This window comes from Triturus cristatus, chromosome 7 (genome assembly GCF_964204655.1).
Source record: "Triturus cristatus chromosome 7, aTriCri1.1, whole genome shotgun sequence".
Taxonomy (NCBI): domain Eukaryota; kingdom Metazoa; phylum Chordata; class Amphibia; order Caudata; family Salamandridae; genus Triturus; species Triturus cristatus.
In genome coordinates, this window is record NC_140590.1 from 1,471,371,999 (window position 1) to 1,471,393,610 (window position 21,612).

The following is a 21,612-nucleotide window of genomic DNA, read 5'->3' on the forward strand; positions in this document are numbered from 1 at the left end:
TCATAGCTCACTGTGCTAGATTACGATTGGAACTTGTGAACTGCACAATAACAAAAGAATCTCTATTGCACAAGCAGGAACCCTCTGAGCTATGCATAAAACAAAATACTGCTTTTTAATAAATGCATTGTAGACATTCTTCGCAGCAGGCATATTAACCATCTGCGCTTCCTTAGATGAGTCAAAGCTGCCACTGGACAAAACCCCCATCTCTCTTCAGCAGGTACATTAATCACCGGAGTTATCTTGACACTTTTATTGCTGCACAAAAACTGCTGATTATACAACGAACTTTGTGGTGCTTTTTAAACTGCTGCCTGTGGATCACCTGGGAATGTGTCACAGGCTCCTGGGGGTCCACGGACCCCAGTTTGAGAATCACTGCTCTAGTCTCTTTTATGGTCCTAAAAACCTCCAAAGGGGGAAGCCTGGAGTTGTATTCATCGAAGTTCTCTCTGGATCAGATACTTTTACCTTGAGGTCCAGAAAGTGTTCTGATGAGCTGTAGGTGAGGTGCCACATTTGTAGGATTCACTAGACTTCTGGACACTCCCTAACCAATGAGAAAAAGTCCCCAGTGTCTAACCTTGCCACCGGGAGTAGTTTTCACACCTTATTAAGGGGAAGCCCTGACAGGGCATAAATGTTGGCATGCGAATTAGCCTACTGGAGGTTCAGACAAACAAAGACTTAGGGGGGTCATTACTATGGCGGGCGGACTTCAGTTCCCCCGCCATCCAGTTTGGCGGGGGAAAATTGCTGTCCGATGGTGGAGGGCCCGCCACCGCACGGCTGGCAGTGGCGGGCCTTCTGCCATCATAATGAGCCCCTATCTTTTTAATAGTTGCTTTTCCTAAACATTTATAAAAACATGACATCATCAGTAATTTTGATTTTTTTATAAATATTAAAATAGAGGTTGAATCGTCTCTGGTGCTTAACCAAGATAGTTTAATTACTATTTTATCAAAATGGGAGTATGTCTCATGAGAGCAACTACCATCCTCTTGAGTGAAAATAGCTTTTGGGGGCTAGTCTCTGTAGGTACATGCCATCACTAAGGGTCCGATACACAGAGGTATATCAGGGTAGATTTACTACTAGTAAATGTACTCTTACCCTTTTGTGTAGCTTTACTAGTTTGGACTATTAACAAAATCCCAGTAAAAAGTTACTCAAAAGTGCAGACTTACATGTCGCCACACTCTGAAATGAGAGTGGAACCACATTTACGAGTGTTAAATTACTACTGCCAAAAAAGGAGCAGTAGTAAGTCAAGCACCACAGATGGCCAACCACTTACAGTGCAACACTCTCACACAGAAAATAATGTGGGTAAGGACCTAACATAGAACCAGATGGGAAATAAAGTTAAAATACATGAAAGTATTTACACTTTTTAAATATACATAACAATAATTTTATTTTAAGATGTATAAACATATTTGAAGAAAATTATTTAATAATTCAACATTTTAATAACCTTTCTAAATTTTGAAAATTAATGTGACTTTAATTTGTAAAACAACATTTAAATTAATTCCAATAAATTCTATAAAATAATGTTTTGTAATGCGTAATACATAATACATAAATATAAACATTCACTTTAGGTGGGATGGTTATTGTTAATACATCTTTACAAAATAATGTTAGTTTAATTTAAGCTATTTAAATGAATCATATATTTAATATTTAATTCAAAATTAATAGTGCCGTAATATTTATTTTCCTCTTCATTTAAAATAAGTATTTTACATTATTTTACATGTGGTTATTTTACATGTGTGATTCGTTTTTAGTGTGGTTTTGATTTTTAGTTTTGTAGTTTATTTTATTTTATGTTTATTATTTGCAGGTTTATGGGTTTGAAGGGGAATAGGGAAGGAAGTTTTTTTAAATATTTATTTTTTAATTGATTATACTTTTTTATGTGTTTCAATTAGTTATTTATACAATGAATTGTGTTCAATTTCTACTTATGTAATTCATTTTAACACTGTGGTAACATTTCTATTTCTAATTTGGTTAATTAAATAATTGCTTGTGTAAATTATTTGATTTCTTTTAATAATCTAGATGTTAATTAATTATATTATATTTAAAGTTTTAGTATAATAATTAATTTATAGTGTTGTTACTTTTTCTGTTATACATTTAATTTGTTTTTGGGGTTTTTGGAATTTTAGGTTAAAAGTGTGGAAAGTATTTTAAATCTATGTTTAAAAATTTCCAATTAATATAATGTTTTAAATATTATGCTAAGTATATTTTGATATATATTTAGTTTTTAATGATTTATATAAATTATAATGGTAGAAAAATATTTTAATAGCTTAATGGAATCATAATTTAAGTTTATTGTAAATATATGTAATGTATTTTAATTCAATTTAGGATAGGGAATATTAATTCTGAGCTTTCTAACATTTTGGGCCGAAATACGATGTCGTCGAAGTTGCTTCCGACCGACACCATTTTGGGGAAGGAACCGTCTGACCTTAGGTTGGCGGTTCCGACTACCCCATTAGGATGCAATCACACATGGTGCTGTCCCAAACTTACATTTTTCAATAGGAAACTTGCCAGGCAAGCTTAAAATGCCAGCAGCCCAAGCTCCCATTGAAACATTTAAGTTCGTACACATCCCTGTACCATGTGGCAGGCGCCTCACAGTGCCTGCCACCTTGTGCAGCGATGTTGGTGCTCCCCCAGGCCCAAACGCGGAAAGCCAGGGGGCCCTGCTAGGGGACCCCAAAGTCCATTTTCGACTGCCAATCCAAGTCGGAAAGGTCGACATGGATTAGCAGTCGGAAACTAACATCATAATCCTGACGGCGGAAACGCCGTCTTTAAGGGATTATGGTGCAGTTCTGATTGACAGACAGGCTCCTGGAGCCCGTCGGGACCGAGTCGGATTCTCCCGCCGGTTTAAACCCCAACCGCCATGATCCTAATGCGGCAGCTGGAGTTAAAACCTTTCATGTCGGTTGAAGAGCCTCCAACCAGTTGTCGGAAGCTTTCCGACCGACATGGTAACTAGGCCATTTATGTTTATGACAGAATAGGGATAAAAAAAGTAAGCCCACCAAATTCCAACACTTTTCTTACTGTGATTACTCAGAGTAGAGTGGGAATATTAAATCTAACTCCTCCAAATTTCAACACTTTACTTATTGTTGCTTATGTTGGAGTGGGAATAGAAAATCTGTCCACTCCAAAGCCAAACACTTTCTCTACTGTTGTTCAGGTTGAAGTAGAAATAGTACATCTGATCCCCCAGAGGCCAACACTTTTCCTCCTGTTCCTTAGGTTGGAGTGGCAACAGTAAATCTAACCCCTCCAAGGTCCAAAACCTTTCGTACTGCTTCTTACACTGGAGTGGTATTAGTAAATTGAACCCTTCTAAAGTCCCTTGCATTGGCGTGGGGATATTAAAAATCACTCCTCCAAAGTCCAGCACTTTCTCTAATGTTGGTTAAATTGGAGTGGGATTAGTGAATTTTTACCCCTCCGGGTACAATTTTTTAATCTGATTTATTAAAAAAGTGTATTAACATATATTTTTTATTTGTATTAAAAAAGTTAATGTAATGTAAATTACTTTTTATTATATTATTTCCTGAAGCAATAGGTTTCATTAATGATTTTTTTATTTTAATACTGTAATTGTTTTCCTTTGTATATTTCATCTAGTATTTGTAATTATCATCAATTTCTATTAATATTTTATTATTTATCTTTACAGTATTTTACATTTAAAAAGAATATTTTATTATTTTTGCCATTTTTTTAAATTATATATTTTATTTTATATTTGTAAGTGATACATTATTAAATTTTGTATGTTTATTTTATTGTAATATAATACAAGTTTTAAAGTTAATATATGTTTTAAAGCAAATGTAGTGTATACTAGTTCAGTTTCACTATACTTACCTATTTTTTGACAATATTGTGGTCTTCTCTATTTTTGTGGTTGATATTTTTGACTTTACATACAAAGGGAGTAATGACAATGGCGGTTGGATGAGCATCCGACTGCCATCGCAGAGGGCTGGAAACTGACTGACATGTAGTTGGTGGTTCCACCCGCTCAATTAAGATGCGACCACTGTGTAGGCAGTCGGAAACATCCCCTTTTCCATTGCGGCTAGTGCTGCAGCCTGGAAAAGGGCAGCAGCACAAGCTGCAGTGGAAGAGGGGATGTGTTTAAAACATCCACGCCCTGTGTGCCAGGCACCACATGGTGCCTGGCACAACGGGGCATGGATGTTTGGTAGGGCACCCTGGCCTCATTGCGGAAGCCCAGGGGGGATGTGGACCCTGCTAGGGGCCCCCAAAGTCCCTTTCCGGCAGCCTTTCCATGGCGGTCGAACCCCCTTGGAAAGGTTGTCAGAAAGGAACATCGTGAACCCTACGGTGGTGCCTTAGTGCCGCCCCTATTGTAGGGAATATGATCTGGCCGATGGTCCCGAGCCCGTCAGTACCTCTGACCGATGCTGTCTAACCAATCACATCATAATGTGGATGTTGAACTGCTCTGCTGGATGTCGGTGGGACCGCCACTGGCGGATTATCGATGGCGGTCCCACCGACATCCTAATCAGCCCCAAAGTATGTAATTTCAATATTTGTGTGCTCAATATTTCATTGTCGATATTTTTGTTGGCGATATTTTGTTGGCGATGTTTTATCAGACAATCATCTGAATAAGTGGGAATAGAAAAAAGCCAAACCACTCAAACTTATACAAATGGTATTCCACTTGTGTCAGTAGGTCTATCCTGATGCAGCGGTACTCAACTTGAGGAAGCAGGTGTATCGGTTGCAAGCAGAAATACCCTAGATTCTTGCTTTGATATTGAGCTCAACATGATGGCTTAACTTTATGCAGTGTGCACCTCCTGCTTCCACATCCTACACATGCTGTGAAAGATCTTCAAATGGTTACCTCAGAAAACCAGAGCGACCTTCACACAAGCACTCATCACCAGCAGACTGGACTACGGCAGTATCTCTACGTGAATCGCCAAACAACTCCACCCATCCAGATCTTTGAAAATAATTCTGGGGATGTGGGGATGTGGGTCATTGGGGTATGTGTGCTCAGGGTCACCCACGACCTTTGGAGACCTAACAACTCTAGAGACTTCAGAAAAATACACACTCAGGAGTCCAGGATAGTATGTTTTTTGTGGATCCTAATTCTGGTAAAAGTTTATCCAATCATGGAGTAACTCAGGGGTCTAGTTTCCAGAAATGTGTCAACCTGGTAGGTTTCCTCAGGTGTTGGATGATTTGGGACACAAATACTGCAGCCACACCCCATGTGAAGACAACATAGGCTCCACATACAGGTGGTTTTAGCCTCCTTTCTCCTGTCAAAAAGGCACTTCCATCAATGTCGGGTATAACTTAATTCAGTAGACATTTGGCAAGGCTAAATGGAATAGCATTCCTCATATTCACAACACAACCAAAATAATCAATCATTTATTGTATGTTGTTTCTTTGCCTTGACTACAGGGTAGAAGTCTTATAGAAAGGTAGACCCTCACTGACATTGTGTGCCATGTGTTATCATTAGATCCTCCCATCTAGCACTGAAATGTCCTTTTGTCGGGATGTGTTCATTTGTGTAGCACACAACTGCAACTAGTATGTGACTTGTATGTGTGGTTAGATAGATGTGTAGTGAGTTGGATGTAGTGATAAGTTGTGTAACTCCTACCTTGACCTAATGCCTGCTACCTACACATGATATCCCCTTGTTACCATGACTAGGCTTTCAAACCTTAATGTTGTGGTAAGACCTGGCAAAAAAATGTGTGAGTGGGCATGTGAACCTTTATTAAAGCCTTGCCATGGTAGCTTGAAAAGGCTCAGGAGGATTAGTCTTTATGGCATCTGTAGCACTCTCACTGTGCCTAAAAGTAACCCTCCGGAGGATGAAATAAGCTGCCCCATAGACCATGTGACTGACGAAAATCCAGCGGACATTTACCAAAATCCAACTCCTAACATGGCGTGGTAAAAGAGTTGTGAGTTTTCTGAGAACATCTCTAAGTCCAAGGAACATAGACATAGAAATCCAGGACAAGGCTTTCCTAAATTCTATTAAAATATTTTCCAGAAAATTCTTGCCAAATGAAGCACAATGCTTGCAAGCAGGTCAAAAGTGTCACCAAGCATTGGAAGAAATAGACATTCTCGACCGTTGGCAACAAGGGTTCTGCCCCAGGCACGTTAATGATATAATCAAAGTCGCTTGTTCTTGATTAACTAACCAGACGGTATTTGATGTGTCAATGACCAAACTTTCGAAGAGCCTTATTACGAGTAAGGAGGTCCACAGGACCATCGTACTGACAGTGGCAGTCCAACCACTGCCACCACTGTGAGACAGTCTGTAGAATTCAGACTGTGGCATTCGGGCATCCAGGATCCTGCTGTGGTTGCGCACCAGAAGGGGGCAGAAATATGCTATCCGTGCATAGTATAAGTTGCTTGTCCATTGCCCCTTCGATTGTGGTGAGCCCACTATGAAAAGGGTGGCGAAGAGGCAACTGAGAGGGCCCTAACAAGGTCTCCTGCCACTCCTGGGCCTGGGAGTTTATGCGGGGGGAACATGTTGTGCCCCCCAATAAATTGCACCCCAGTTCCTGCACGGTGTGACATGAATGCTACACCGTGCAGGACCGTGCTGCAAGCGCTGTCACGGCGGCATCTGTTTGTAAGGCTCACCAATGAGCCTTATACAGCCGCCGCCATGAGACCGCCACAGCACCCCCCGCCTGTCAAGTATTACAGTTGTAATCCGACGAGAGCTCAACAGGCTTGCCAGTCCTCCTGTCGGTGTGGTGGTGGCAGGCCCACAGGAAGACCACCAACTTATAATAAGGCCCAAGTGTTTAGTTGGGGTCAAAGCTTGGATAATAAAGAGTTTCATCCCGCTTAACCTTATAAAACAGAAATCCTGATGTTGGAAAGTAATACAGACAGATTGTTGGGTTTCGATTTAGATACCCGTATATAGGTTTCCCTGAATTATGTCCTTATATAGGCACAATTCGCATTGCCCTTATTTAGGCATAGAATCCCAGTCCTTATTTAGGCATTAGCCATGCTAACCAAATACAGGCATGGTCACCTACATCCGTCCATCCCACACCACAACGAGTTCTTAGAAACCAGACCCTTAAGCCAAACAGGACTTTCCCTAGCTAGGATTATTGATTTCTCCAAGAACTCATCTATTATGCATGAACTACTTTTCCTTAGGGGTTCATCCATGACGTCTTCCTCTGCCCGACTTTACATCAATGTTAGCATTCCTAAGCACCTTCCAGGTGTAAATATACCTTCCCTTACCATGGCAACCCATGGCACAACTCAGCATGACTTGACTGCACGGTTCGCCACGGCAAGTTCGGAAGAGACCATATCCCGGCCTGACGCTCTGACCAGACGCTGTCATCCCTGCTCGCAGAGAATCCAGGTTCCAGTGTTCTGACTCCCTTCACGGGGTGTTAGAGTTTGAGACCCGGAAAGAGATTCCCACTTCTCTCATTCTAAAGGTATTGAGCTGACTAGAACCTAGAGGGACTCTTGGCATACAAAACTTAGTATATATCATACTATATAAAACAGCACCTACTTCTTACATCGTACCACACTTAGGTTAGGCACACTGGGGTAGAACTATTTAGAAGCATGAGACAAGTATTCACTTTTTACCCTGTGTTATTTATGCATGTATATATGAATATATGTCATAGATAAAAGACAATGCTATTGCAGTATTATTTCTTCTTACTGCTTACGCTGTGCGTATTATATCTTGCTTACTGTCTAATGATTGTAACAACTCATATCTCTTACACGAGAAACAAGACTGTTCAATAAATCTTTTTATTGAAACGCCCGTCTATCTATTTCTGTGTAACTCTGAAGAAACTAAGCATGCACGATTGACTGAGTAAAACTGTTATCTAATGTTTCCACGATTCTGAGACGCGTTCCGATTCTAAGGGAAACAAAGTTGTCATGTTCATGCGGTTATCAGAAACGAATCCCTTCTTGCTCATTCGAGAAGTTTCTAGTGACCTCTGAGTTAGCTGGCACACACAAGTAATTAAGTTTAATGTACTCGATAGGAGCATACTGACCTTAGTCCTATGCAAAAACTATAGTGTATATTATTCCAATGCGCAGAGCCTATAAGGGAAATAGGAACTACACTACATGGCGCCCAACTTTTAGTAAGGCACTAATTTAACGCTAGATACTGAAGTAACTCAGTCATGCTTTTTTCAGAGACCCCTACTCATAATACTCCATAAGACGTCTGGAGTGGGTAGGGATAATACCAACCATAGCTGAGTAGGACGAAAATCCTATGTATTAGCTGTTTGGTTTATTCAACGTTGAAGGATACAGTGTTCCAAAATATTGTGCACCTTATCTTTGTTTCCTTGAAACTTGTTCTACATTTTTCAAAAAACAATGTCCCAAAACAGTGATAATACAGGCTGTGGCTGACCAAGTCGTAGCAGCCTTTAATACTACAGGTTTAAATGAAACCAATGAGGGTGTTATAAACATCAATCCAAATTTAAGGAGAGCCATCACTCTAAAACTTATAAAACACGGCCTAACACCAAGAGGTGGTAGAGCAGTTTTTGTGATAGAGGCACATGAATCTTTTCAGTCAGAGGTGTTCTATTCAGGGATAGTATTCCTAGAATCAAATCCAGTAACAAAAATGTTTCACTTCTTCAAAGATGAACCACCTGAGGAATACATTCCCTTTGAGGATGTTGAAATTCCATTCACATACCAGGAGCATCAGCTCTGGTTTAAAGGCGCCCTAAAACATTACAATCACATTACCAGGCTCGGTCCACTAGGTAGACCAGGAGCAACATGGCCAATTTTAGCCGGCTACATACCTCATCCTGACATTGAAGCAATGTCAGATAAGGAATGACTTAATTAAATACAAGAATTGATAGAATTACACAGTTAAACCACAACTGTTTGAGGGTCCTGAAAATGCCTCAATTAAACACAACCCTACATCTTCTAAAAAGAAGTGAGAAAATAACAAACAGCATTCAAAAGAGAAAAGTTCTCAAGCCCGAGGTAGGTCTCCTCAAAAGGAGCACTCTGACAGGAGGTATCACCTCAGGAATAGAGATAATTTGAAAAAACCTGACAATTATCAAGTTACTGATACACGTTTCTCTTGTACCTTTCAGACATCGTCACAGACATCTGAAAGAAGAGGACGGTCAGATAACAAGGAAGAATGCGTGAAGTCCAGAGACGATCAACACGTTCAGAAAAACAAACCAAAACCTCAATTCACTAAGAAAAAGGTAGCAGGTCGGAAGATCAGACATGCCGAGAAGTCTGAGGACACAACTCAAGTATGGAGAATGGGCTCAGACAATGCTGGACAGTGCAGCAGAAGTAACAATAGCTCGCCAGAACCTGAATGAACTTCTGGAGATAGTGGACTTGAATGAGTACATAACAGTTGAAACTGTAGACACCAGGGTTAGTTCTCTACAAAGGTTATATGAAATAACTCTCCGGATGGAGGGAGACATACCAAGGAAAGTGAAAGCACTCTTTTGGGAAAAAATTTCAAGGGGTTATGACATACTTCTAGCAGAAAAAGACTGGCCACAAAAATTTGTCAGGGAGTGCCCACATGGGGAAGACATCATTATGCCAGTCTTCTCCAACCATGTTCCTATACATTTAAAATATACTTATGCCAGGAAATGGGCAGTAGCCCAGGCCCCAGCATTATACAAAAATCATGTGGGATGGGATGAGGACTCACCTCACCACAAAATCCAATTAAAATGTCAACCTACTGCACAAAGGCAGTACCCAATTAAGCAAGAAGCTAAAAAAACAGGTCAGGGAGATCTTAGATCAACTTGAATACCAAGGGGTGATTGAAACATGCATCTCATCAATAAACAATCCTTTGTTTCCTGTTTCTAAACCAGATAACACATATCGTCTAGTTTTGGATTACAGACACTTGAACACTTGTTCTAAAACTATTGCAGTACAAAATGCACACAGTACAGGACTAATGAATAACATTGTGCGTAAAAAATATAAAACCACATTAGACATTTCAAATGGTTTCTTTTGTCAAAACAAAGCACCTGAAAGTAGGTACTTGACAGCTTTCTCAATATTGGGGACCCAGAGTCACTTCTTTTGACTCCCTCAAGGGTTAAAAAAAAAGCCCGGGGTTATTCTCAGCAACAGTAACAGAGTTACTACAAATTTATGATGACCAGGCATTGTCATATGTCGATGATATCGATCTGACAGACAATGACCTGGATAGGCACTTGGGGCCCGATTCACAGAATTAACTTAAGACAAAATCCTAAACTTACTACTTTTGGTATTCACAAAATGCACTTACTACTTTTGGTATTCACAGAAGGCACTTACTACTTTTGGTATTCACAGAATGGATTTACGACTACTAACTTTACGTCCGCACTCGGGCCGGAAATTCCGGCCCGGAGGTGGAGCTTCCGGCCCGGAGACGGGGTTTCCGGCCCGTAGGCGGGGCTTCCGGGCCAGAGGCGGAGATTCCGGCCCGGAGGTGGGGATTCCGGCCAGTGGCGGAGATTAAGCCATGGCCAAAATCTCCACCTCCGGGCCGGAAGCCCAGCCTCTGGGCCGGAAGCCCCGCCTACGGGCCGGAAGCTCCGCCTACGGGCCGGAATTTCCGGCCCGAGTGCGGTCGTAAAGTTAGTAGTCATAAATCCATTCTGTGAATACCAAAAGTAGTAAGTTTATTCTGTGAATCGCAAAAGTAGAACGTTTATTCTGTGAATACCAGAAGTAGTAAGTGCATTCTGTGAATACCAAAATAGTACTAAGTTTAGGATTTTGTCTTAAGTTTGTTCTGTGAATCGGGCCCTTGAACAGGGCAAACACCATTATACTGGGCTTCGCCTCTGAGGGCTATAAATTCAACTTTTTCTAGGATATGAACTTTCAAGTGAAGGCAAAAGCCTGGCAGCAAGCTTTTTAGAAAAGTGCGTGCTGCTCCAACCTCCAAAAACGCTGAAAAACTTACAGTCGATTCTAGGTTTCCTGAATTTTGGAAGAACTTACATTCTAAATTACGCAGAAAGGGTTAAACCTCTCTACAAACTAATCAAACCTGAATTCAAAATCAAAGATTGGACACAGGAACACACAGATATCCTGCGTTCACTGCAAGCTGACTTGTTAGCAACAAATCACTTACAAACACGTGTAAATACACGCAATTTAGTGATCCAAATAATTTCGGCTCAATGTGGATTCACCTACTTAAATTTTAATGAAGGTGAAAAAGTACCAATTGCATACAAATCACATTTGTACACACAAGCGGAAATGCGCTTCACTTCGACAGAAAAAATTCTGACAGCAGTTAAAACAGCTGTAGCAAAATAAAGAGCTCTAGCTCAGGGGAAACGCATTTTTGCTGTGACTCCGGTACCAGCCTTAAAGGCAGTTACAAAAGTGAGCATTCCGAATGCAAAAGCTTTACATCCAAGATGGATGCAATGGGTTAATTCTCTTGCTGCAACAGATGTTGAATATGTTTTTGATCCTTATTTAAAAACACAAGCATTCCTGCAATACGAACACAAATGTCCTCTGCCTATTGAGATTCTCCCTCTTGACCAGTACGAATTTATAATTTATACTGACGGATCAGCACAACCCGCTACGGAGAGTAAGCAAGCTTACAGTGCAGCTTCCGCAATTGTTAAAGGTCGCATGTGCGATGGTAAATTCAGACCGATGGTCACTAAAACACAATCTCTAGCAGATTTTACAGCTCAGTGAGCTGAACTACAGGCATTCAAATTAGCACTTGAAAATACGGATCATGAATTCCCCACACTTATAGTGCACAATTCTTTTTACTGTGTACAACCGTACAATGAATATTTGCAGAATTGGCTTCAAAATGGTTTCAAAGATGCAAAAGGTGGCACAATCATGCATAAAATGCTTTGGGAACAAGTAGTTCAGTTGCGAAGCAGACTACACAACACTCATGTGATACACACGCTGAGTCATCAACGTGATGGCATTCACGTTGTAGGGAATTTATTGGCTGATGAAGCCGCAAAGGGGGCTGTGCAAACGGCTTCCGTAGCTGCAATCACTCGTTCAAAAACGAAAATAGACAGTGAGATATTGTTGGCTGTCAATGCTTCAAGCAAAGGCAGTGGTGCAGTGTTACCTAAAAAATTTCCACTCAAATACTCGTATATAATTGATGCGAACAACGTTCCGTTTGCTCAAATCCCTGGAGTGGGGGATAGGGTAATTCGAAACATGGAACGTAGAGCAGCTTTGATTTATGAAGCACATCTGGGAGAGGGTCTGTCACATCAGGGGATCTCTAAAACAATTTTAACATTAAAAGAGATGTACTGGTGGCCTGGAATGAATACACTTATTCAAATATTCATCAATAACTGCATAGACTGCAATAGTGATCGCAGGGTAGAACGCCACCAGATACCAGGCTGCGAAGTAGCCTGCCCAGTACACACACCATTGTTAGACAGCATTAGACTATCTACGTGCAGGCGTCCTCTTGGACGAATGCAATCCCACGAACACTAAGTCAAGGTTCCTATGGATGTGGCCTCAGTGCTCGATTGACGCTCGAACTGTTATAAAAGATTTGTGAGTCTTTATCGGCACATACCCAATAGCCACGCTACACTCTGACCAGGGCCCTGCGTTTATCTCTCAGGCTTACAAAGAAGCCATGGCCAGTTTGGGCGTAGCATTGCGGTACTCCTCTCCATTCCATCCTGAGGGAAAGTCAGTTGTGGAAAGGAAAAAACGGGACATAAAGCGGTCTATAACAGGTAGGGTATTAGGTTTGGTGATGGTTGGGTCAAACATCTTTATGGGGTCCAACGCTCATTAAACAATTTGCTAAGAAGTTCTCTAGGGGGGTCACTCCATATGAGGTCCTATTTTGGACAAGAATGTGGGTTCCTGATCTCGAATGTAAAGGCACAGTGGTGGAAAATAAACCATTTGATATCAAAGATCGTTTGGCTGTTTTACAGGACTTAAATGAACTAAGATCGAAAAAAACAACGTTTTCCTGAAGCCAACCACCACTGGGCAAAATCCTGTCGTCCCAGCAAGGCCTGTCTGGATCCCAAAGCTTGGGGATCTAGTCAGAGAGATGTTCGTGGACAAGAAGGAATTTAGGCCTTCTTAGAGACAACCGGTACCTGTCCTAGTAATCCACGGATCAAGAACAGTACTTCTGCCGGCCCTTGCTGGTAAAAGAAAAGATTTGTGTACATCGGTCTCATCAAACCACACTATGTGGCCAATACTAAGCAGTAGGCCATGTGGACTCCGACCAAGTAGCAGACACACTCCTCTAGCTACTATCCAAGAGGTTCAAACTGAAAGACTCATCACCATTGAGAAACCAACAGTAAGAATTGAAGGACTAAGTAACAATGCTATGGAACTCATTCCTCTTAAAACCCAAATAACAGTTCGTCCAGATACACCGGTCTACACCAACGTAGCAAGTGATCCATTGGTTCCAGCAAATTCAACAAATCCTGATGCAATTCCAAAGAATTGACAGAACTGCATCTGTCTATTTCATTAACTTTGATACGTTTTCTGAGGATCCCAGCGAGCCTGAAACAACGCCAGCAAAAAGAACTTTCAAAGAACAAGCACAAGACTTTTTTCATCACGTGAGAAAGACTTATCTGGTTTCACCATGGATTGAACTGTGGATTATTTCTGGAATATTTTTCTTTCTACTTTGGCTAGCTTTAGTAATAACTCCAAACATGTTGATAGATGGAAGATATATTCATTTGGACACAGGAAGTAAAAATGTGAACTTACTTTTGAAACCACACAAATCATCCCATCGTGAAGCAAGAGACTTGTCAGCAGTAAACATCACAGCCGTTCCTATACAAGATGGTATAGTTTGGGACAAAACGGATTATGATATATTCGGCCCGTCTGAACTTTTGAAGATTCCACACTTATTTAAGATTTCATTAAGTGACTTTATTACCTCCAGTACCTATTCTGATGATTGGGACTTTAAGACTGTTAATAACATGATGTCTGATCTTGAAACGTCTGCTGCATTCTCTAACCATGAATACTTAGAGGGTTCAACAGACTATGAACAGCTTTATTGTTACAACTACTATGGTCACTATGGTCATCATTTCTTGCATAAACCAACAAAAGACACTGTTCCAAAGGGAGGGTACTAGATAGCCCCTACCAGAAAGCAAAAAGAAAAAAGAAAACAGGGACCTAGGTATGGGAAGGGGCCCCGCACAAAGGAGAAAAAACAAGTCTTGTCCCCTGTTGCCCCGAAAGGTGTCATGCTTCATCATCGGGCATTTGCTCCTCGTCGGGCCTGGCGCTGCAATGCCCTACGGGTCCCCCGAAGGGTCACTTTAGCGGAGATCTTTTTGGGGAAATGCCGGATGGTGCATGTGGGTGTGTGGGGTGCTAGTCCCTAAAAGAGGGTAAAACAAAGTGCGTGCAAGATAAGTAAAATTTAATCCGGGGTTACAAAATCAAAAAGCTAGAGCAGGGATATTGCCAAAATAAAATAGATTAGAACCCCTCGGGTATAAAGTTACCCCTGCAGGCATATTATGCCTGTCGTAGACCAACATGTTTCACGCCCCTATTGCCACCAGGGTCGTTGGCGCTTCTTCAGGATCAAAAGACAGATGTAGTGAAGTGCACGTGAAGTGAATGATTAAAAGTTAATACCCTCATGATTGGTCAGGGCGGGCCACCAAACTGTTTCCCAAACAGGGTGGTGAGAGTTTGTAAATGCTCCTGATAAGTAACCTAGGAAAGAAACAACAAGATAGAGGACACACAGTATGAGCATCAGTACAACTTGGTGCATCAAAACGTGCCACAATCGTGTGCACGACCTGCCACAATAAAAACACACAAGACCAGAAAGTGGGGAACACCTAGTGTACCCCTAATGTCACCATCTCCCCCACCCCCCAGACTCGGGCCCAAGTATGCTTGCCCATAATTTCTAAATTCTCAATGTTGCCAATCTAAAGAGGCTTAGGGTGTCCATATAGTTGACACCATCCTTCGTCACAATCCCATCAGACAATGCACAGGTTAGGTATGAATTTAAAGACTAAAAACAGTGCATAAAATAAGGGGACTTCGCATGTATGTTAAATCACTGGGCATGCGTACGAAGAAAACAGAATCAAAAGGCAGGCCTTACCCGACATTATCGGGGAAAGAGACCTCTCCTCTGGCCAAAGACGCGGGGCACCCGCTCCTTCTTGGACTATAAAGGAGAGCAAAGTGGGGAAAAGGTGATTCAAAAGCGAATGGAAAACAGAGAGGAACCGGTAAGGTCCAAAAGCTGTATACGGGCAGAGCACTCAGAACTCAAAGTGCCCGTTCACAACAAACTGCCCCTACTGTACTCACGGTTCTCTCTGGGTGCGGGATACAAAGAACCTACCCCGTCCTCACGTCTACCAGGGGGAAGCACTCAAAACGGGCCACAAGATTAAATACTGTCAGGGGAGGAGCCAGGGCGGCACCTTCTTCCGGGACGTTCAGACCCCCTGGGTGATACTGCGGCTGCGCCAAGGATCAGTTTTGAATGCCTATGCGTCTCGGGGGAGAACTACTCACCCACGCTTGCGCGACAGTATAGTAACAGAGGACTGTAATCTAGAAAATTTCTACTCCACTACAGTGGATCTGGTATTACTGACTAACACCGGCCCGGAATATCCGAACCACCGGTTCTATGGCTGCAGGTAGGCAGTACCCACTGTTTTCTAGGTAATATCACTGAATCACCGGGATGGAGGCTTGTAGTCACAAAGCAACCAACGTGCACTCAAGGCTGCACCTTTTAGTCATATATTATATCAAACATGACACCAAGTGATCACAATGCGCATAGAAAAAAGAAGTAAGGGTGGTGTCTGACACTACAGCCCAACGCGACATCATCCCACATTGAGGGGTTAAAAGAGAACATAACATCGGCCCCTAGAAGGGGTAGCAAGCTAACACCAGGTTGGGGGGTGGTGGTAGTGCAGTCTAGTGTGTGAAAAGGAAGGGAAATAGGAGGGATAGAAAAGAATAAGGTCCCTCGGCTGAGCCGCCATGCATCTACTAAGTCAACAAAAGAAGGGGGGGACCGAGGAGCAAGTTATGGTCCAGTGTCTGCGCTCCTCTAACATGATACTTAAACCAACAAAAGACACTGTTCCAAAGGGAGGGTGCTAGATAGCCCCTACCAGAAAGCAAAAAGAAAAAAGAAAAAAGAAAACAGGGACCTAGGTATGGGAAGGGGCCCCGCACAAAGGAGAAAAAACAAGTCTTGTCCCCTGTTGCCCTCACACACCCCGAAAGGTGTCATGCTTCATCATCGGGCATTTGCTCCTCGTCGGGCCCGGCGCTGCAATGCCCTACGGGTCCCCCGAAGGGTCACTTTAGCAGAGATCTTTTTGGGGAAATGCCGGATGGTGCATGTGGGTGTGTGGGGTGCGGGTCCCTAAAAGAGGGTAAAACAAAGTGCGTGCAAGATAAGTAAAATTTAATCCGGGTTACAAAATCAAAAAGCTAGAGCAGGGATATTGCCAAAATAAAATAGATTAGAACCCCTCGGGTATAAAGTTACCCTTGCAGGCATATTATGCCTGTCGTAGACCAACATATTTCACGCCCCTATTGCCACCAGGGTCGTTGGCGCTTCTTCAGGATCAAAAGACAGATGTAGTGAAGTGCACGTGAAGTGAATGATTAAAAGTTAATACCCTCATGATTGGTCAGGGCGGGCCACCAAACTGTTTCCCAAACAGGGTGGTGAGAGTTTGTAAATGCTCCTGATAAGTAACCTAGGAAAGAAACAACAAGATAGAGGACACACAGTATGAGCATCAGTACAACTTGGTGCATCAAAACGTGCCACAATCGTGTGCACGACCTGCCACAATAAAAACACACAAGACCAGAAAGTGGGGAACACCTAGTGTACCCCTAATGTCACCATCTCCCCCACCCCCCAGACTCGGGCCCAAGTATGCTTGCCCATAATTTCTAAATTCTCAATGTTGCCAATCTAAAGAGGCTTAGGGTGTCCATATAGTTGACACCATCCTTCGTCACAATCCCATCAGACAATGCACAGGTTAGGTATGAATTTAAAGACTAAAAACAGTGCATAAAATCAGGGGACTTCGCATGTATGTTAAATCACTGGGCATGCGTACGAAGAAAACAGAATCAAAAGGCAGGCCTTACCCGACATTATCGGGGAAAGAGACCTCTCCTCTGGCCAAAGACGCGGGGCACCCGCTCCTTCTTGGACTATAAAGGAGAGCAAAGTGGGGAAAAGGTGATTCAAAAGCGAATGGAAAACAGAGAGGAACCGGTAAGGTCCAAAAGCTGTATACGGGCAGAGCACTCAGAACTCAAAGTGCCCGTTCACAACAAACTGCCCCTACTGTACTCACGGTTCTCTCTGGGTGCGGGATACAAAGAACCTACCCCGTCCTCACGTCTACCAGGGGGAAGCACTCAAAACGGGCCACAAGATTAAATACTGTCAGGGGAGGAGCCAGGGCGGCATCTTCTTCCTGGACGTTCAGACCCCCTGGGTGATACTGCGGCTGCGCCAAGGATCAGTTTCGAATGCCTATGCGTCTCGGGGGAGAACTGCTCACCCACGCTTGCGCGACAGTATAGTAACAGAGGACAGTAATCTAGAAAAGTTCTACTCCACTACAGTGGATCTGGTATTACTGACTAACACCGGCCCGGAATATCCGAACCACCGGTTCTATGGCTGCAGGTTGGCAGTACCCACTGTTTTCTAGGTAATATCACTGAATCACCGGGATGGAGGCTTGTAGTCACAAAGCAACCAACGTGCACTCAAGGCTGCACCTTTTAGTCATATATTATATCAAACATGACACCAAGTGATCACAATGCGCATAGAAAAAAGAAGTAAGGGTGGTGTCTGACACTACAGCCCAACGCGACATCATCCCACATTGAGGGGTTAAAAGAGAACATAACATCGGCCCCTAGAAGGGGTAGCAAGCTAACACCAGGTTGGGGGGTGGTGGTAGTGCAGTCTAGTGTGTGAAAAGGAAGGGAAATAGGAGGGATAGAAAAGAATAAGGTCCCTCGGCTGAGCCGCCATGCATCTACTAAGTCAACAAAAGAAGGGGGGGACCGAGGAGCAAGTTATGGTCCAGTGTCTGCGCTCCTCTAACATGATACTTAAACCAACAAAAGACACTGTTCCAAAGGGAGGGTGCTAGATAGCCCCTACCAGAAAGCAAAAAGAAAAAAGAAAAAAGAAAACAGGGACCTAGGTATGGGAAGGGGCCCCGCACAAAGGAGAAAAAACAAGTCTTGTCCCCTGTTGCCCTCACACACCCCGAAAGGTGTCATGCTTCATCATCGGGCATTTGCTCCTCGTCGGGCCCGGCGCTGCAATGCCCTACGGGTCCCCCGAAGGGTCACTTTAGCGGAGATCTTTTTGGGGAAATGCCGGATGGTGCATGTGAGTGTGTGGGGTGCGGGTCCCTAAAAGAGGGTAAAACAAAGTGCGTGCAAGATAAGTAAAATTTAATCCGGGTTTACAAAATCAAAAAGCTAGAGCAGGGATATTGCCAAAATAAAATAGATTAGAACCCCTCGGGTATAAAGTTACCCCTGCAGGCATATTATGCCTGTCGTAGACCAACATGTTTCATGCCCCTATTGCCACCAGGGTCGTTGGCGCTTCTTCAGGATCAAAAGACAGATGTAGTGAAGTGCACGTGAAGTGAATGATTAAAAGTTAATACCCTCATGATTGGTCAGGGCGGGCCACCAAACTGTTTCCCAAACAGGGTGGTGAGAGTTTGTAAATGCTCCTGATAAGTAACCTAGGAAAGAAACAACAAGATAGAGGACACACAGTATGAGCATCAGTACAATTTGGTGCATCAAAACGTGCCACAATCGTGTGCACGACCTGCCACAATAAAAACACACAAGACCAGAAAGTGGGGAACACCTAGTGTACCCCTAATGTCACCATCTCCCCCACCCCCCAGACTCGGGCCCAAGTATGCTTGCCCATAATTTCTAAATTCTCAATGTTGCCAATCTAAAGAGGCTTAGGGTGTCCATATAGTTGACACCATCCTTCGTCACAATCCCATCAGACAATGCACAGGTTAGGTATGAATTTAAAGACTAAAAACAGTGCATAAAATCAGGGGACTTCGCATGTATGTTAAATCACTGGGCATGCGTACGAAGAAAACAGAATCAAAAGGCAGGCCTTACCCGACATTATCGGGGAAAGAGACCTCTCCTCTGGCCAAAGACGCGGGGCACCCGCTCCTTCTTGGACTATAAAGGAGAGCAAAGTGGGGAAAAGGTGATTCAAAAGCGAATGGAAAACAGAGAGGAACCGGTAAGGTCCAAAAGCTGTATACGGGCAGAGCACTCAGAACTCAAAGTGCCCGTTCACAACAAACTGCCCCTACTGTACTCACGGTTCTCTCTGGGTGCGGGATACAAAGAACCTACCCCGTCCTCACGTCTACCAGGGGGAAGCACTCAAAACGGGCCACAAGATTAAATACTGTCAGGGGAGGAGCCAGGGCGACACCTTCTTCCGGGACGTTCAGACCCCCTGGGTGATACTGCGGCTGCGCCAAGGATCAGTTTCGAATGCCTATGCGTCTCGGGGGAGAACTACTCACCCACGCTTGCGCGATAGTATAGTAACAGAGGACAGTAATCTAGAAAAGTTCTACTCCACTACAGTGGATCTGGTATTACTGACTATCACCGGCCCGGAATATCCGAACCACCGGTTCTATGGCTGCAGGTAGGCAGTACCCACTGTTTTCTAGGTAATATCACGGAATCACTGGGATGGAGGCCTGTAGTCACAAAGCAACCAACGTGCACTCAAGGCTGCACCTTTTAGTCATATATTATATCAAACATGACACCAAGTGATCACAATGCGCATAGAAAAAAGAAGTAAGGGTGGTGTCTGACACTACAGCCCAACGCGACATCATCCCACATTGAGGGGTTAAAAGAGAACATAACATCGGCCCCTAGAAGGGGTAGCAAGCTAACACCAGGTTGGGGGGTGGTGGTAGTTCAACAGACTATGAACAGCTTTATTGTTACAACCACTATGGTCACTATGGTCATCATTTCTTGCATAAATCTGCAACACCTAGAAATAAAGGTAACTGAATTGGCACAATGCTTTTTGTCACTTTTTACAATTTGAGCACCCACACAAATCTTTATTTATGTATAACCAATGGGAACATTGGGAACATTGTCCTACACCACCAAGGGGTAGCTCAAAAACATTTTAAATGAAGTTTCCATATTTTTCAGGATATAATATATCGAATCCAGAAACGTTTTACTTTAAAAATGTAAACAAAACAGGAACAAAAAATATGTTAGCCAATACGAAACAGATTTATTCTGCTGCCCAACTGTCTAGACAGGGTTTCGACTTTTGGAAAGACACAATTGACACAAAATCTGTGTGGGGTACAAAAGATTGACAAGTGCAGGGGATAGAAGCTTTGTTTAGAGCCTGCATCATACCACAACAGATAATGTTTTTGAATGACACTGTCCAACAAACGTCTTGCCTTTGGTTAGCCAAGATCAAAGACATGAACACACCGTCCATACCTGCACCTGCAAGTAATAGCTATACACAGGGGGTGGTCGACGTACATACTATCTTAAAAAACAACAGATCAGATTTCGAATGGAAAAAATGGTTGCTCTGGCCCACAGACACAAACATCTGTCAAAAAAGATTCCTGAACAAGACACAAGGCCTAACGGTCAATAGGCCAGACCCACGCTATGTTCAAAGACAGCATCCAGGGATAGTAACAACATACAGTGTAGGAAAACTATGCATTGATTGGCTGCAGACATCTACACTAGAGGATGTGAAACAACACTTATCTTTACGCAAACGTTAGGGAATTCTTGCCAGGTCCAAGAAAACCACATCAAAAACGTTTCATATATGCCGGCATTTATGCTGCTCATAATGAAATATGGAAGGTTACCCAAGCAGACGCTGCAGAAAGAATACGAGAAATTGATCGTATTATTTTAGAGAAATCTCTTGCTGTGGTCGACAATGGTTTAACGATTCTGTCATCCAGGATATATTCATTGGGCAACATTGTATCCTCTGCTATAGACATTGTGGAACAAGATGTGGTCCTGCTGCGTCAAGACCAGTCTCAATTACGTTTTATTCTGTCATTAGGCTGGACACTACAAAACTTGCGTGCAGGTTATGTGCCTTGGCGTTTCATCGACACGTCTTCTCTGTTTCCTGATTACAATCTCACTGATAAACAGATTGAGCTGGCACAAAGGGGAGCAAAGTATACAGTGCTGAGCATTGTAAAACTGGAAAAATTGCCATTTACAGTAGCAGACAAACCAGCTACA